The following is a 14,304-nucleotide window of genomic DNA, read 5'->3' as shown; positions in this document are numbered from 1 at the left end:
GCATGGTGATCTTGGGTGGGCTCCAGCTATCATTCTGATTACACACTTTTGTATAATGAATACTTTCTCTCATAGTGATGAATTTTTATCACCAAAATTTGCAATAGCCCTAGTAGCATAAGTAGCTGAACCTGTTTCAGTAGATCATCGATGTGTTTCTTCCAATTCAATTTCTCATCAATGCACAGACCCAGAAATTTTGAACATTCTGCCTTAGCAACACACATCTGTTCATAGTCTATACTTATCAATGGTGTTATGCCATTTACTGTGCAGCATTGTATAAACTGTGTTTTCCCAAAATTTTGTGAGAGTCCATTTGCAGAGAACCACTTAATAATTTTTCTGAAAGACATTCTTTACAATTTCCCTAGCTGATTCTTGCTTACTGTGTGTGATTACTATACTTGTATCACCAGCAAAAAGAATTAGCTTTGCATCTTCATGAATATATAGTGGCAAGTCATTAATACATATACAAAATAATGAGAGACCCAAGACTGAACCCTGTGGGACAACATTCTTGATACCTCCCAGTTGGAGGACTCTGCTGATTTTTGCACACTATCTGTACTGTTAATTTCAACCTTCTGTATTCCTCCAGTTAAATATGAATTAAACCCCTTGTGAACTGTCCCACTTATATCACAATACTTAAGCTTATCTAGAAGAATTTCATGATTCACACAATCAAAAGCCTTTGAGAGATCACAAAATATCCCAAAGGGTGATGTTCAGTTATTTAATGCATGTAATACTTGATCAGTCAAAGCATATACAGCATTTTCTGTTGAAAAGCCTTTCTGAAAACCAAGCTGGCATTTTGTTAGTACTTCATTTTTACAAATATGTGATGCTACTCTTGAATACTTTACTTTTTCAAGAATTTTGGATACAGCTGTCAGAAGTGAGATTGGGTGGTACTTGTTAGCATCAGATCTATCCCCCTTTTTATGCAATGGTTTAACAATAGCATATTTCAGTCGATCTGGAAAAATGCGCTGTTTCAGTGAGGTATTACATATGTGGCTGAGAATCATACTTATTTGTGGGGAACAAGCCTTTAGTACTCGGTTGAAAAAGCCATCAATTCCATGTGAGCTTTTACTTTTGAGTGAATTTATAATTTTCCTCATTTCAGTAGGAGAGTTGGCTTGAATTTCAATTTTATCAAATTGCATACGTATTGCCTCTTTCATATACTGCCTTGCATTTTCTAATGAATAGCTGGATCCTATTTTCTCTACAAAACTTAAAAAATGATTAACAAAAATACTTTCTACTTCTGACTTCTTGTTAACAAACTTTTCATTGAGTTTAATAGAAATACAGTCTTCCTGTGCTCTCTGTTGCCCTGTTTCCCTTTTAACAATACTCCAAATTGTTTTAATTTTATTATCAGATGTGCTAATCTCATACATCAATACACATACATCTCTAGAAGTCTAGAGACTTTTTAATAACTTTTCTTAATACAGTGCAGTAGTCTTTATAAAGTTTCACTGTTTTGGGATCATTACTCCTCCTAGCTATAAGATACATTTCCCTTTTCTGTTTACAAGGTATTTTATTATATTTATGTTGTTTTCAGTCCAAAGACAGGTTTGATGCAGCTCTCCATGCTACCCTACTCCATGCATGCCTCTTCATTTCTTAATAATTACTGCAACCTACATCCTTCTGAACCTGCTTATTGTATTCTTCTCTTGGTCTCCCTCTACAAATTAACCTCTCCACACAACTTCCTTCCAGAACCAAGTTGGTGATCCCTTGATGTTACAGAATGTGTCGTATCAATCAATCCCTTCTTTTAGTCAAGTAGCGTCACAAATACCTTTCCCCCTCAGCCTACATCTACATCACACATCACAAGCCACCTAATGGTACGTTACAGAGGGTACTACTGATGGCAGTATTCCACTCATGAATGGCGTAAGGGAAGAATGTCAGTAAGCCTCTGTATTACCTCTACTTTATCAGATTATCTTGTCATCATCATTTAGTGAATATGTTGCCCAACTCTCATTTGAAATTTCAATAGTAAACCTCTCTACCATGCACATCGTTTGCATAACACATCTTGATTTTATAGTTTATAGACAAGATTCCCATTCTCCTAAAATGTCTGTGTGTGTGGCAGGGAGAGAGGGGGAGGGGGGGGGGGTGGCACTCAGTGACAAGATTATCATCTTCCAAAAATGTGTTAATTCTGGAGCACAACACATGTTTGATAATTCTACAACAGATTAACATCAACAATATAGGCCTACAAATATGTGCATCTGTCCTATAACCATTATTGACACCAAGACTGACCTGCACTTTCCAGTCACTAGGTACCCTTCATTGCTACACCAATCCATGATAAACTGCTGCTAGAAGGGGAGCAAGTCCTTTAGCATAATCTATGTAGAATCTTATACGTCCCTCATCTGGTCCTGATGTCTTTCCACAACTAAGCGATTGTAGTTGCTTTTCCTAATCAGTGCTTCCTCATTAGTTGCATAATCCACCCGTCTAATCTTCAGCATTCTTCTGTAGCACCCAAGGCGACACTCACAGACAAATACCTTCAGAAAATACTTTCTAAAACTTAAACCCACATTCGATTTTACCAGTTTCTTTTCTTCAGAAATACTTCACTTGCCATTGTCAGTCTACATTTTATATCCTCTTTACTTTGGTCATATCAGTTATTTTACTGCTCAAACAGCAAAACACAGCTATTACTTTCTGTGTACCGTTTTCTAATCTAATTCTCACAGTAAAGTGTGATGTTATTCAACTACATTCCATTACCCATGTTTTGCTTTGTTGGTGTTCCTCTTAAATCGTCCTTTCAAGACACTGTCCATTCCATTAAATTGATCTTCCAAGACATTTACTATCTCTGACAGAATCACAATGTAATCAGCAGATCTCAACTTTTTATTTCTTCTCATTGAATTTTAATTCCTTCTCCTAGTTTCCCTTACTACTTGCTTGATATACTGGTTGAATAACAATGGGGATAATTAAAAAGCCTTAAATAACATGAAGAATTACTGAAGACTTGAGTCATACGGAATGCATAGGAGCAGAAAAGTGAAAGTGTTTTCCTTTTGCGTCTTCAACAAATATTGAACATCCACTTCTATTAAACATTGGAATAATACTTAAGGGCACGGTTCTTGTACTTCCATTTCTTAGCAATGCACTGTGTGGAAGAGAAATGTATCTGAGGAAAATAAAGTGTTAGGAGTTAGGGAGGAGTGTGGGGAGCATTTACTACATGTTGCTGGATGCTGTCTGATTGGCATGTACTTATCAGCAGATGCAGCTTCTAGTAACCTTATATGTTTTATTTGTGTGTTTCATCAGCTGTGCGGGGTGGTACACCTTTTGAATGCTGAAACTGAGATGTACAGATAAATAAGGGAATTATAGATGCAAGCAAAGGCATTAAGAAGAAATAACTGTATGGAGAACTGTTGCACAAAGTAGGGAAAGAATAGTGGAACCTTTGCTACAGCATTCTGAATTAGTTAATTTGGGAATGCAGTGAAGAACAGTCAGAGAAAAAAAACGTGGTGCCAGTAATAAGTGGAGTATATAGTACTGAGTTTCAGGACATCAAGTGCAGGTATGTGAGTCAATGAGAGAATGGCTGAGAATGTGAGATTGAGAAGTGGGCGTGAGGGAGGGGGGGGGGGGCAGAGAACCGTTAATACTTGAGAATGAACACAATGTATTCAGGAATTTCATATGCCAAAAAAGTCATTCCACAAAAGTTACATATATAAATAGAAAAAAAGTAGTACAGAGACAGCAAAGCAAGCAAAATTCTCAAATGAAACAAGGCAGCTATTGAAGAGAAACAAAGTGTCAAGCAACAATAACAAGAATGTGACCGAAAATACTAAATTAAACAAAAATATTAAAAAATGTCTGACAGGATGTCAGAAGACTTAATTAAATTTATTATAAGAGATAGTATTTTAAAAATTGAGTAGAATGAAGACGGAACTGGAACTGAGTAAACAGCGCATATTATCAGTTATGACAGTAGATAAAACATTAACTAACAACAGAGATAAAATACACAAGTATTCCAATACTTTTTCAATGTCTGTGGTTCAAGAAGAAAATTAATGATGCAGAAAAATAATAACAAAAATGACATTCTGGAAGCAATACCATATGATGTGTATAAAGGAATTTGAAGTATGAGGAAAAGAAAGACACCTGGAGATGATAGTCTCTCAAGAGAAATGGTTATAAATGAAGTCAACATAACACACAGGGTACTTGCAAAATTGTTTACACAATGCTGTGATTATTCTACTTAACAATCAAGGGACAGACAAGACATATAAAATTGTATTTTTTTAAATTAAGAACATTCTTGTAAGAAAAATGATTGTATTTTAATCAGGCAAAGGAACAAGGAGGTTTTAGAAGAAGACACAATGGACAACATGTAAGTTAAGGAACCTACACATGTAACCGTGTACATTAAAGACCCCACTTCTGAGACTTGGAGAGGCATGCTGGCCATGGTTTGAATCCACCAGGTGGATTAACAGTGAGGGCCAGTCAGTCTGCCAGCCCGGATGTGGTTTTTAGACAGTTGCCCACATCCCACAAGTTGAATACCAGACTGGTCCACATGTCCCACCTCACATACATGGTATGTAAACATTTAAAAAACTTTCTCACACTTGAACATAGAATTTACTCTATATGCAGACAGATGAGGCACCTTGATTCCAGGAGACTGACGGTCTTAAGAAGTGTGGTCTCCTTAAACACATTGTCCACAGCAGCAGTAAGTTATGAACAAAACTATAGAACTTGTGTTGATGGAACATATCCGAATTACATTCATTTTGCAGATACACAACATTTATCTGTAGTGGAGATTTTATAAATTAAATTACCAGTCTTATTATTTATAAACATTAATGATATTCCATCTATATCATATGTCTTCTGTTTTACGTACATTATTTCAGAAGCACATATACTGAATTGAATATTGAGAAAACCTAATATAGCAAGTATGGATTGTAAATTTTATCACTGTTGTCATACGTACATTATAGCTAACTGTAGTCTCAATAGCAATCATGTGAATAGAAAATTACATTAACATAGACATAAATATTTATGGTCACACTGTGTATTGTTTCCAACAGTCTGTTATGACAAAATTGTGTTAATATTGGTAAATACATGTATTTCCTATTGACTTGCCCTATACCTGAATGTCACAAAACCAAAACAAAATAAATGAATGAAGTGCAACAATGAATGTAAGTGCACAGCACAAATCTGGAGGCAGGCCTAAAAAATCAATAAAATAATATTACCAAAATTATGACAATACTATGAAAAGGATAGATTGTTACCCACCACATACAGCAGATACTGAGTCACAGATAAGTAAAACAAAAAGACTACTAAATACAGAAGCTTTTGGCCAGAAGGCCTTCTTCTGAAGTAGACGAAATACACATACATACTCACACAAATGCAGCTCACACACACATAACCACTGTCTCTGGCAGCCAAGGCCATAATTTTGTAATTATTCCATCTCGTATTTTCCATGCTTGATTACTAAGATAATGCATGACCAACATATTAAGAAAAAAATACTATGCATTGATAAGAAGCCATATATTCCATTAATGAATTTGTATATTTAGGACGGATGAAGACAACAGCTTGACAGTTTCTCCATACCTAAAAAGGGAAACTTATAATTTGTATGCATAGTGTATTTTCACCTATATGTTGATTTTTTGTGGCAAAACCATTCAGGAAGTAAGTGTTGCTTAGAAAGTAATGGAGAGATGTGTAATGGAAATTAGCAGATGACATGAGAAAACTAACAAAAGATCAGGGAATAGAGTGAAACAGTAGTTATAATTACCAGAGATAAAATTCAGTAAACTAATGGGACTTCCATATGACTATGGGCTTTTAGACTGGGAATGCAGTTCTTATTATGGCCTTCATGCATAAAAATTGAAAATATTGTTTATCACAGGGAAAATAGGGATTTTGATCATGGGCCTAAATGGTAACTATGAAATGAGCAACGTATTAAACAAAAATACAGACATCAAAAAAAGTTTTGCATCACCTCGGTTCTGAAAGTTCCAGAACCTGTACAGAAAATTGGAATAGAGAGCCGGCCAGAGTGGCCAAGCAGTTCTCGGCACTACAGTCTGGAACCACGCGACCGCTACGGTCGCAGGTTCGAATCCTGCCTCGGGTGTGGATGTGTGTGATGTCCTTAGGATAGTTAGGTTTAAGTAGTTCTAAGTTCTAGGGGACTGATGACCTCAGCAGTTAAGTCCCATAGTGCTCAGAGCCATTTGAACCATTTTGGAATAGAGATCAATATAAACATCATTTCCGCCCTTTTTATTGCTCATGAAAGCCACACACATTGTATGTTGTACCACCATACACTGAGACCTTCAGAGGTGGTGGTCTGGATTGCTGTACACACCAGTACCTCTAATGCCCAGAATCACACCCTCTTGCATTGATGCATGACTGTATTCATCGTGGCATACTATTCACAAGTTCAGCAAGACACTGTCGGTCCACATTGTCCCACTCCTCAATGGCGGTTCGGCGTAGATCCCTCAGAGTCGTTGGTGGGTCACGTTGTCCAGAAACAGCCTTTTCAATCATTTTCCAGGCATGTTCGATAGGGCTCATGTCCGGAGACCATGCTGGCCAGTCTAGTCCAGCAATGTTGTCATCCTGAAGGAAGTCATTCACAAGATGTGCACTATGGGGACACGAATTCTCGTCCATGAAGACGAATGCTACGACAATATCCTGCTGATATGGTTGCACTGTCAGTCAGAGGATGGCATACTTGCATCGTACAGCCGTTACGGCGCCTTCCATGACCACCAGCAGTGTACGTCGGCCCCACATAATGCCACCCCAAAACAGCAGGGAACCTCCACCTTGCTGCACTCGCTGGACAGTGTGTCTAAGGCGTTCAGCCTGCTGGCTTGCCTCCAAACACATCTCTGACGATTGTCTGGTTGAAGGCATACGTGACAATCATCGGTGAAGAGAACGTGATGCCTATCCTGAGCAGTCCATTTGGCATGTTGTTGGGCCCATCTGTACCTCGCTGCATGGTGTCATGGTTGCAAAGATGGACCTCGCCATGGACGTCGGAAGTGAAGCTGCTCGTCATGCAGTCTATTGCGCACAGTTTGAGTCGTAAAACGATGTTCTGTGGCTGCACGAAAAGCATTATTCAGCATGGTGACGTTACTGTCAGGGTTCCTCCGAGCCATAATCCGTAGGTAGCGGTCATCCACTACAGTAGTAGCCCGTGGGCGGCCTGAGCGAGGCATGTCATCGACAGTTCCTGTCTCTCTGTATCTTTTCCATGTCCGAACATCATCGCTTTGGTTCACTCCAAGATGACTGGACACTTCCCCTATTGAGAGCCCTTCCTGGCACAAAGTAACAATGCGGACGTGATCGAACCGTGGTACCGACCATCTAAGCATGGCTGAACTACAGACAACATGAACCGTGTACCTCCTTCCTGGTGGAATGGCTGGAACTGATCGGCTGTTGGACCCCCTCCATCTAATAGGCGGCGCTCATGCATGGTTGTTTACATCTATGGGCCGGTTTAGTGACATTTCTGAACAGTCAAAGAGATGTGTCTGTGATACAACATCCACAGTCAACGTCTATCTTCAGAAGTTCGGGAACTGGGGTGATGCAAACCTTTTCTTGATGTGTCAACCTCGTTGCCTTCACCAACTATTAACAAACTATTAACTTCCAATCCTACCCATGCCTCGGGTTACACTATACTTCACTCTGTCAGCTCAAAGCCATCAACGTTTTTTAAAAAAACGTGAAAAGAAAAAATCAGCCCAACATCAAAAACTATCATTGCCCTCAATGAATCGCCATTTCCTCCGAATCTTCATAGGTCTAGCGAATAACAGGATTCAAGCCACCAGGCACAAGAAAAACCACGTCTTGTAAACGAAACGTACGACCGACTTCTGAAACACACACAAAAAATACATATATATCTCGCGCCATCACGTAACAATAAGAGCACATTTCAAGGCATATACCAATGGATCACGTTAGTTGCTAGATCCGGTCTTCGTGACAGACGCTACTTACGAACGGGGTCCTGCCGAGGGGGTGGTGAAATTGGTCCGGCCAAGGGCACAGTCAAAGCTGGACGGAAAAAGGTAGTACCTACCGAAGAGAAAAGCATAAAGGGGAACATTTTAAGAATCAAAAAGAGAAGCAGGGAGTTCTACATCTCGGGTTCTTATCTCCTGCCTCTCAAACGAAACATTTCCCTTGGCCCGCTACGCACGCTGTTGTCAGTTATTTCTACAGTGGTATTTCGTGCAAGTGCAACTCCCCCTTGTGGAACAATTGAGATTTTGCTGTTAATTTCGCTACGATATTTTCGGATTTGAAATTTCAGCGAGTGGGTGCTGAAGCTATTTGACCGCAAGCTTCAGACTGGTTCAAATGGCTCTGAGCACTTTTGAGGTCATCAGTCCCCTAGAACTTAGAACTACTTAAACCTAACTAACCTAAGAACATCACACACATCCATGCCCGAAGCAGGATTCGAACTTGCGACCGTAGCGGTCGCGCGGTTCCAGACTGTAGCGCCTAGAACCGCTCGGCCACTCGCGCCGGCAGCTTCAGATTTTTGCCGGAGGTAGTTCATTGGCAAGCTTAACTGCGTAACAATATTGTGCGCTGTAGCAAAAAAGTAGTCATTTTGAAAAATAGTTTGATTCATGTGCGTTGCTCTATGATCGAGAAGAAAGAGCGATGAGGCTGTACCTGGCCCTTATAGCGACTCGCCATCAACTGTCGTGTCACTTCTGGGACGCCCCCCTAGAAGCTCAATATTATGCATGATATTTTCGGATGTGCAATAACATTGAACATGTGGGGGTTAGACTGAAAGGTTGCGCAATACTATCGACCGCACCAAATAATTTTGAAATATATTGCGCTGCCTGGAAATACTGTGACGTTTGTAGGCAGTATTGACCAATTATATCGACAATATCCTTGGCAATCGTTCGCGTGCTTTAGTCTCTGGGCATATTTATACACGCTATTTGTTGTTGCTGTTGCGTCTTAACACAAACATGGTTTCGAAACAAGACGAAAGTAGGTTGTTACTGGAGTGCATCGAAATGTTTACCGGTAAATCATTGTTGGCATTGGAGGATGAGTATATTAAGAACGAATCGTATGATTTGTTGCTTACAAAATACTGAGAAATTGGAACGGTAGCCTACAGTCAGGAAGGTAGATAATTTAAAAAAAGTAGTGCAAAGCTAGGAATAAAAAGTATATGTAGGTGTTCGTGTGTGCGTGCTTGTGTACGCTATTTGCCCTAATAAAATCCCTTAATGTACGTATAATTGCGTGGCAAATTATCATTGCCGGTTTAACCCATTACTTGTCAAAACTTAATTACTTTATTTTTTTCAACCTCTCTTTTACTCTGAGTGAAAATGAAAGTAAAAGCTGTTATGAAAAATTTCAGTGTATCGTTACAAAAACTATAGACTGTCCCATTTTTGCGGATTGTCAGTGAACAAAACTATCAGGAACATCGTGAAGAAAATAAAAACACTGTTTTCAATACTGTTGAGTGTCTGTTCTGTGTGAAATGAAATAAAACATATGTACTGTACACCAATATTGGACCTGTCTCACATTTTATGGTTTTTTAGTTGCATTATTCACATCTCCGTGTTTTTTACTCGGCACAATAAAGTGATTTCCTAGTTCTCGTCGTACATCTGTGCTTGCACTTCCTCCCATCACTTTGCTTCCTTATGGTTTCCTATGTTTCCGTGTTGATTCTGTTTTCTTTCAAAGGTACATCATCACTATTCGCCTTCGGGCATCCAAAAGTGGGCGCTTCTCATTTGGATTGGCAAACTGGTATGCGTCCCATGTGTTGGCCATGCAGATATCTGGGTGAATAATGGCGCCCATCACGTTTTTGATCTTGTCCTCGTCCTCTGAAGTTATATCTGCTGGTCCAGTAGTTGAACGCCACCCATATGGGTCTTGTATTCTTCTGTGAGATATGGCATTGTAATATGTAATTTGTAGCCCTCCATTTCACTGCAAGAACATACTCTTTACGATAGTGCAGCGCCTGTGTTATTCCAAATTACGATATAAAAAGTTCCTTCGGACATGCCTGCATGCGAAGGTACAGGCACATCGGCGACTACTGCCGTTATCAGCTGTATAATGGAATGGCGACAATGAAAATTTGTGTATGAGATTTGTACGCAGTAATACGGCACTTCAAACAGTAATGATAAGGTAACATTTCATTATCTCATTATTGGGACGCATAAAATAAATTGACATTGCACTTACTTCCGAAAATTTGAAATATACTGCATGTTACATGGGCATCCATTTGTTCATACCACGCACGCACACAGCCAGACAACTACATCAGAATTCATTGTCGTGCGGAAACTACGAGCAGGCATACAGTGCAGCCATGTGCGAACACACAAAATAGGCAAAACAATTCCTTTCCTAAAATAAATTAATTACAGAATTTTTTTCTTTTCAATTTGCAGGCATTGAAGCAGTCAGTTCAACCTTTACATACAATCAAGGCTTAAACTTCCCTTGCTTATGTAGAAAGAATTAAAATATTTGCGTCCCAAATGGGACAGTAGTAAATGATGCCACAAGCCGCCACATGAAGCGCCGGGACGAGAGGGACGCCAGACACGCAATAACTGTTAAGATTACTGTACAGGGCGTGTGGCCGCATGGGGGTCAAGTTTAGAGGGGCACTCCAGTGCGAAATTTGTAAACAGTGCGCATCACAATTACTAGCGAAAACGGACACAGGAAAAGTTGTATGCGAGAAGGAGGGAGGGGGGAAGCCGACATCAGTCTTCTGACTGCTTTGATGCGACCCGCCACGAATTCCTCTCCTGTGCCAACCTCTTCATCTCAGAGTAGCACTTGCAACCTACGTCCTCAGTTATCTGCTGGATGTATTCCAATCTTTGTCTTCCTCTACAGTTTTTGCCCTCTACAGCTCTCTATACTACCAGGGAAGTCATTCCCTGATATCTCAACGGATGTCCTATCATCCTGTCCCTTCTCCTTTGTCAGTGCTTTCCACATATTCCTTTTCCCTCCGATTCTGCGCAGAACCTCCTCATTCCTTACCTTATCAGTCGACCTAATTTTCAACATTCGTCTGTAGCATCAAATCTCAAATGCTTCGATTCGCTTCTATTCTCGTTTTCCCACAGTCCATGTTTCACTACCATACAATGCTGTGCTCCAAACGTACAATCTCTGGAATGTCTTCCTCAACTTAAGACCTATGTTTGATACCAGCAGACTTCTCCTGGCCAGAAATGCCCTTTTTGCCAGTGCTACTCTGCTTTTGAGGTCCTCCTTGCTCTGTCCGTCATTGATTGTTTTGCTGCCTAGGTAGCAGAAGTCCGTAACTTCGTTACCATCAACGCTGAATAAGTTTCTCGCAGTTCTCTTTTCCGCGACTTCTCATTAGTTTCGCCTTCCTTCGATGTACTCTCAATTCACATTCTGTACTCATTAGACTCTTCATTCCCTTCCACAGATCCTTTAGTTCTTCTTCGCCGGCCGTTGTGACCGAGCGGTTCTAGGCGCTTCAGTCTGGAACCGCGCGACCGCTACGGTTGCAGGTTCAAATGCTGCCTCGGGCATGGATGTGTGTGATGTCCTCAGGTTAGTTAGGTTTAAGTAGTTCTAAGTTCTAGGGGACTGATGACCTCAGATGTTCAAGTCCCATAGTGCTCAGAGCCATTTAAACCATTTTTAATTCTTCTTCAATTATCACACGGCAGCAATGTCACCAGCGAATTTAATCATTGATATCCTTTCATCTTGAATTTTAATTCCACTCCTGAAACTTTCTGTTACTTTCATCATTGCTTCTTCGATGTGCAGATTGAACAGTGGGGGTGAAAGACTACATCTCTGTCTTACATCCATTTTTAATCCGAGTACTTCGTTCTTGATCGTCCACTCTTATTACTCCCTCTTGGCTCATGTACATACTGTATGTTATCCGTCTCTCCCTAAAGCTTACCCCTATTTTTCTCAGAATTTAGAACATCTTGCGCCATTTGACATTGGCGAATGCTTTTTAAAGGTCGAAAAATCTATAAACGTGCCTTGATTTATTTATTTTTTTTATTCTTGCTTCAATTATCAACCACAACGTCAGAATTGCCTCCCTGGTGCCTTTACTTTTCCTAAACCCAAACTGATCATCATCTAACACATCCTCAATTTTCTTTTCCATTCTTCTGTATATGATTCTTGTCTACAACTTGGATGCATGAGCTGTTATGCTGATTGTGCGATAATTCTGGCACTTGTCAGTTCTTGCAATCTTCGGAATTGTGTGGATCATGTTTTTTTTCTGAAAGTCAGGTGGCATGTCGCCAGACGCATACATTCTATGCACCAAGGTGAATAGTCGTTTTGTAGCCACTTCCCACAATGATTTTAGAAATTATGTTATGCATCCCTTCTGCCTTACTTGTCCTCCAAAGTTTCCTCATAGAGGCCTTCAATGTACTCTTTCCATCTATCCACTCTCTCCTCTGCATTTAACATTGGAATTCCCATTGCATTCTTAATGTTACCGCTCTTGCTTTTAATTTCAATGAAGGTTATTTTGATTTTTCTAAATGCTGAGTCTGTCCTGACAGTCATTTCTTTTTCGATTTCTTCACACTTTTCATGCAGCCATTTCATCTTACCTTCCCAGAACTTTCTGTTTATTTCATTCTTCAGCGGATTGTATTTCTGTATTCCTGAATTTCCCTGAACGTTTTTGTACGTCCTTCTTTCATTGATGAACTGAAAATTTCTTCTGTTACTCATGGTTTCTTCCAAGTTACCTTCTTTGTACCCACGTTTTTCTTTGAAACTTCTGTGATTGCACTTTTTGGAGGTGTCCATGCCTTTTCAACTGTACTGCCTACTGAGTTGTTCCTTATTGCTGTACCTCTAGCCATAGGGATCTTCAAGCATATCTCGTCATGCCTTAGTTCTTCCATGTCCCACTTCTTTGTATATTGATTCTTTCTGACTTATCTCTTAAACTTCATAACTACTACATTGTCATCTGAGTCTACTTCTGTTCCTGGATACACCTTACAATCCAGTATCAAATTATGGAATCTCTATCAGACCATGATGTAATATAACTGAAATCTTGCCATATCACCTGACCTTTTCCAAGTATACTTCCTCCTCTTGTGATTCTTGAACACAGTAATCTCTATTACTACCTGAAATTTATTAGAGAACTCAATAAGTCTTCCTCCTGTCTCATATCTTGTCCCCAGCCCATATTCTCCTGTAACCTTTTCTTCTACTCCTTCCCCTACAACTGCATTCCAGTCCCCCATGACTATTAGATTATCATCCCCCTTTACATACTGTATTGAACCCTTCAACATCCTCATATACTTTCTGTATCTTTTCATCTTCGGCTTGCAACATCGGTATGTGTACCTGAACTATTGTTATCGGTGTTGATTTCCTATCGATTCTGATAAAAACAACCCTATCACTGAACTGTTCGCAGTAACACTGTCTCTGCCCCTACCTTCTCATTCGTAACGAATCCTACACCCGTTATACAATTTTCTGTGGCTGTTGATATTACCCTATACTCATCTGACCAGAAATCCTTGTCTTCTTTCAATTTCACTTCAATGACCCCAACAAAATCTAGATTGAGCATTTGGATTTCCCTTTCCAGATTTTCTAGCTTCCCTATCACGTTCAAGCTTCGGAAATTCCACGCCCCATGTCGTAGAACATCATCCTTTCGTTGATAATTCAATCTTTTTCTCTTGGTGACCTCTCCTTCAGCAGAGCCCTCCCAGAGATCCGAATGGGTGACTATTACGGAATCTTTCGGCAATGGAGAGATCGTCATGACACTTTTTCACAATTACACTTTATGTGTCTTTAATGCAGTGGTTTCCGTTGCCTTTGCGGCCTCATGGCGTTGATCACTGCTGATTCTTCCAAGCACAAGAGAGTTCCCTGGAACCTCTGTCCCCTCCTCCGCTGTCTTTGACACGCCCGTTGGCAGAAAGAGGCTGACTTCTTATGCCGGAAGTCTTGGGCCGCTAATGTTGATTATTAATCAAATTTAAGCAGTGATGGGTTTCGAACCCGGGACCGAGAACGTCTTACTTACCAATC

At 40.0% G+C, this 14,304-nt stretch overlaps 1 protein-coding gene across 5 annotated transcripts in view; it reads right to left on the bottom strand.

Annotated features, from left to right (window-relative positions):
- The window catches only part of LOC126237210 (microsomal triacylglycerol transfer protein), a 207,680-nt gene that overhangs the window by 82,303 nt on the left and 111,073 nt on the right, over nt 1–14,304 (bottom strand). The window lies entirely within an intron of this gene.

Source organism: Schistocerca nitens, chromosome 2, assembly GCF_023898315.1.
Source record: "Schistocerca nitens isolate TAMUIC-IGC-003100 chromosome 2, iqSchNite1.1, whole genome shotgun sequence".
Lineage (NCBI taxonomy): Eukaryota > Metazoa > Arthropoda > Insecta > Orthoptera > Acrididae > Schistocerca > Schistocerca nitens.
This window is presented reverse-complemented; position numbering and strand designations above follow the sequence as displayed.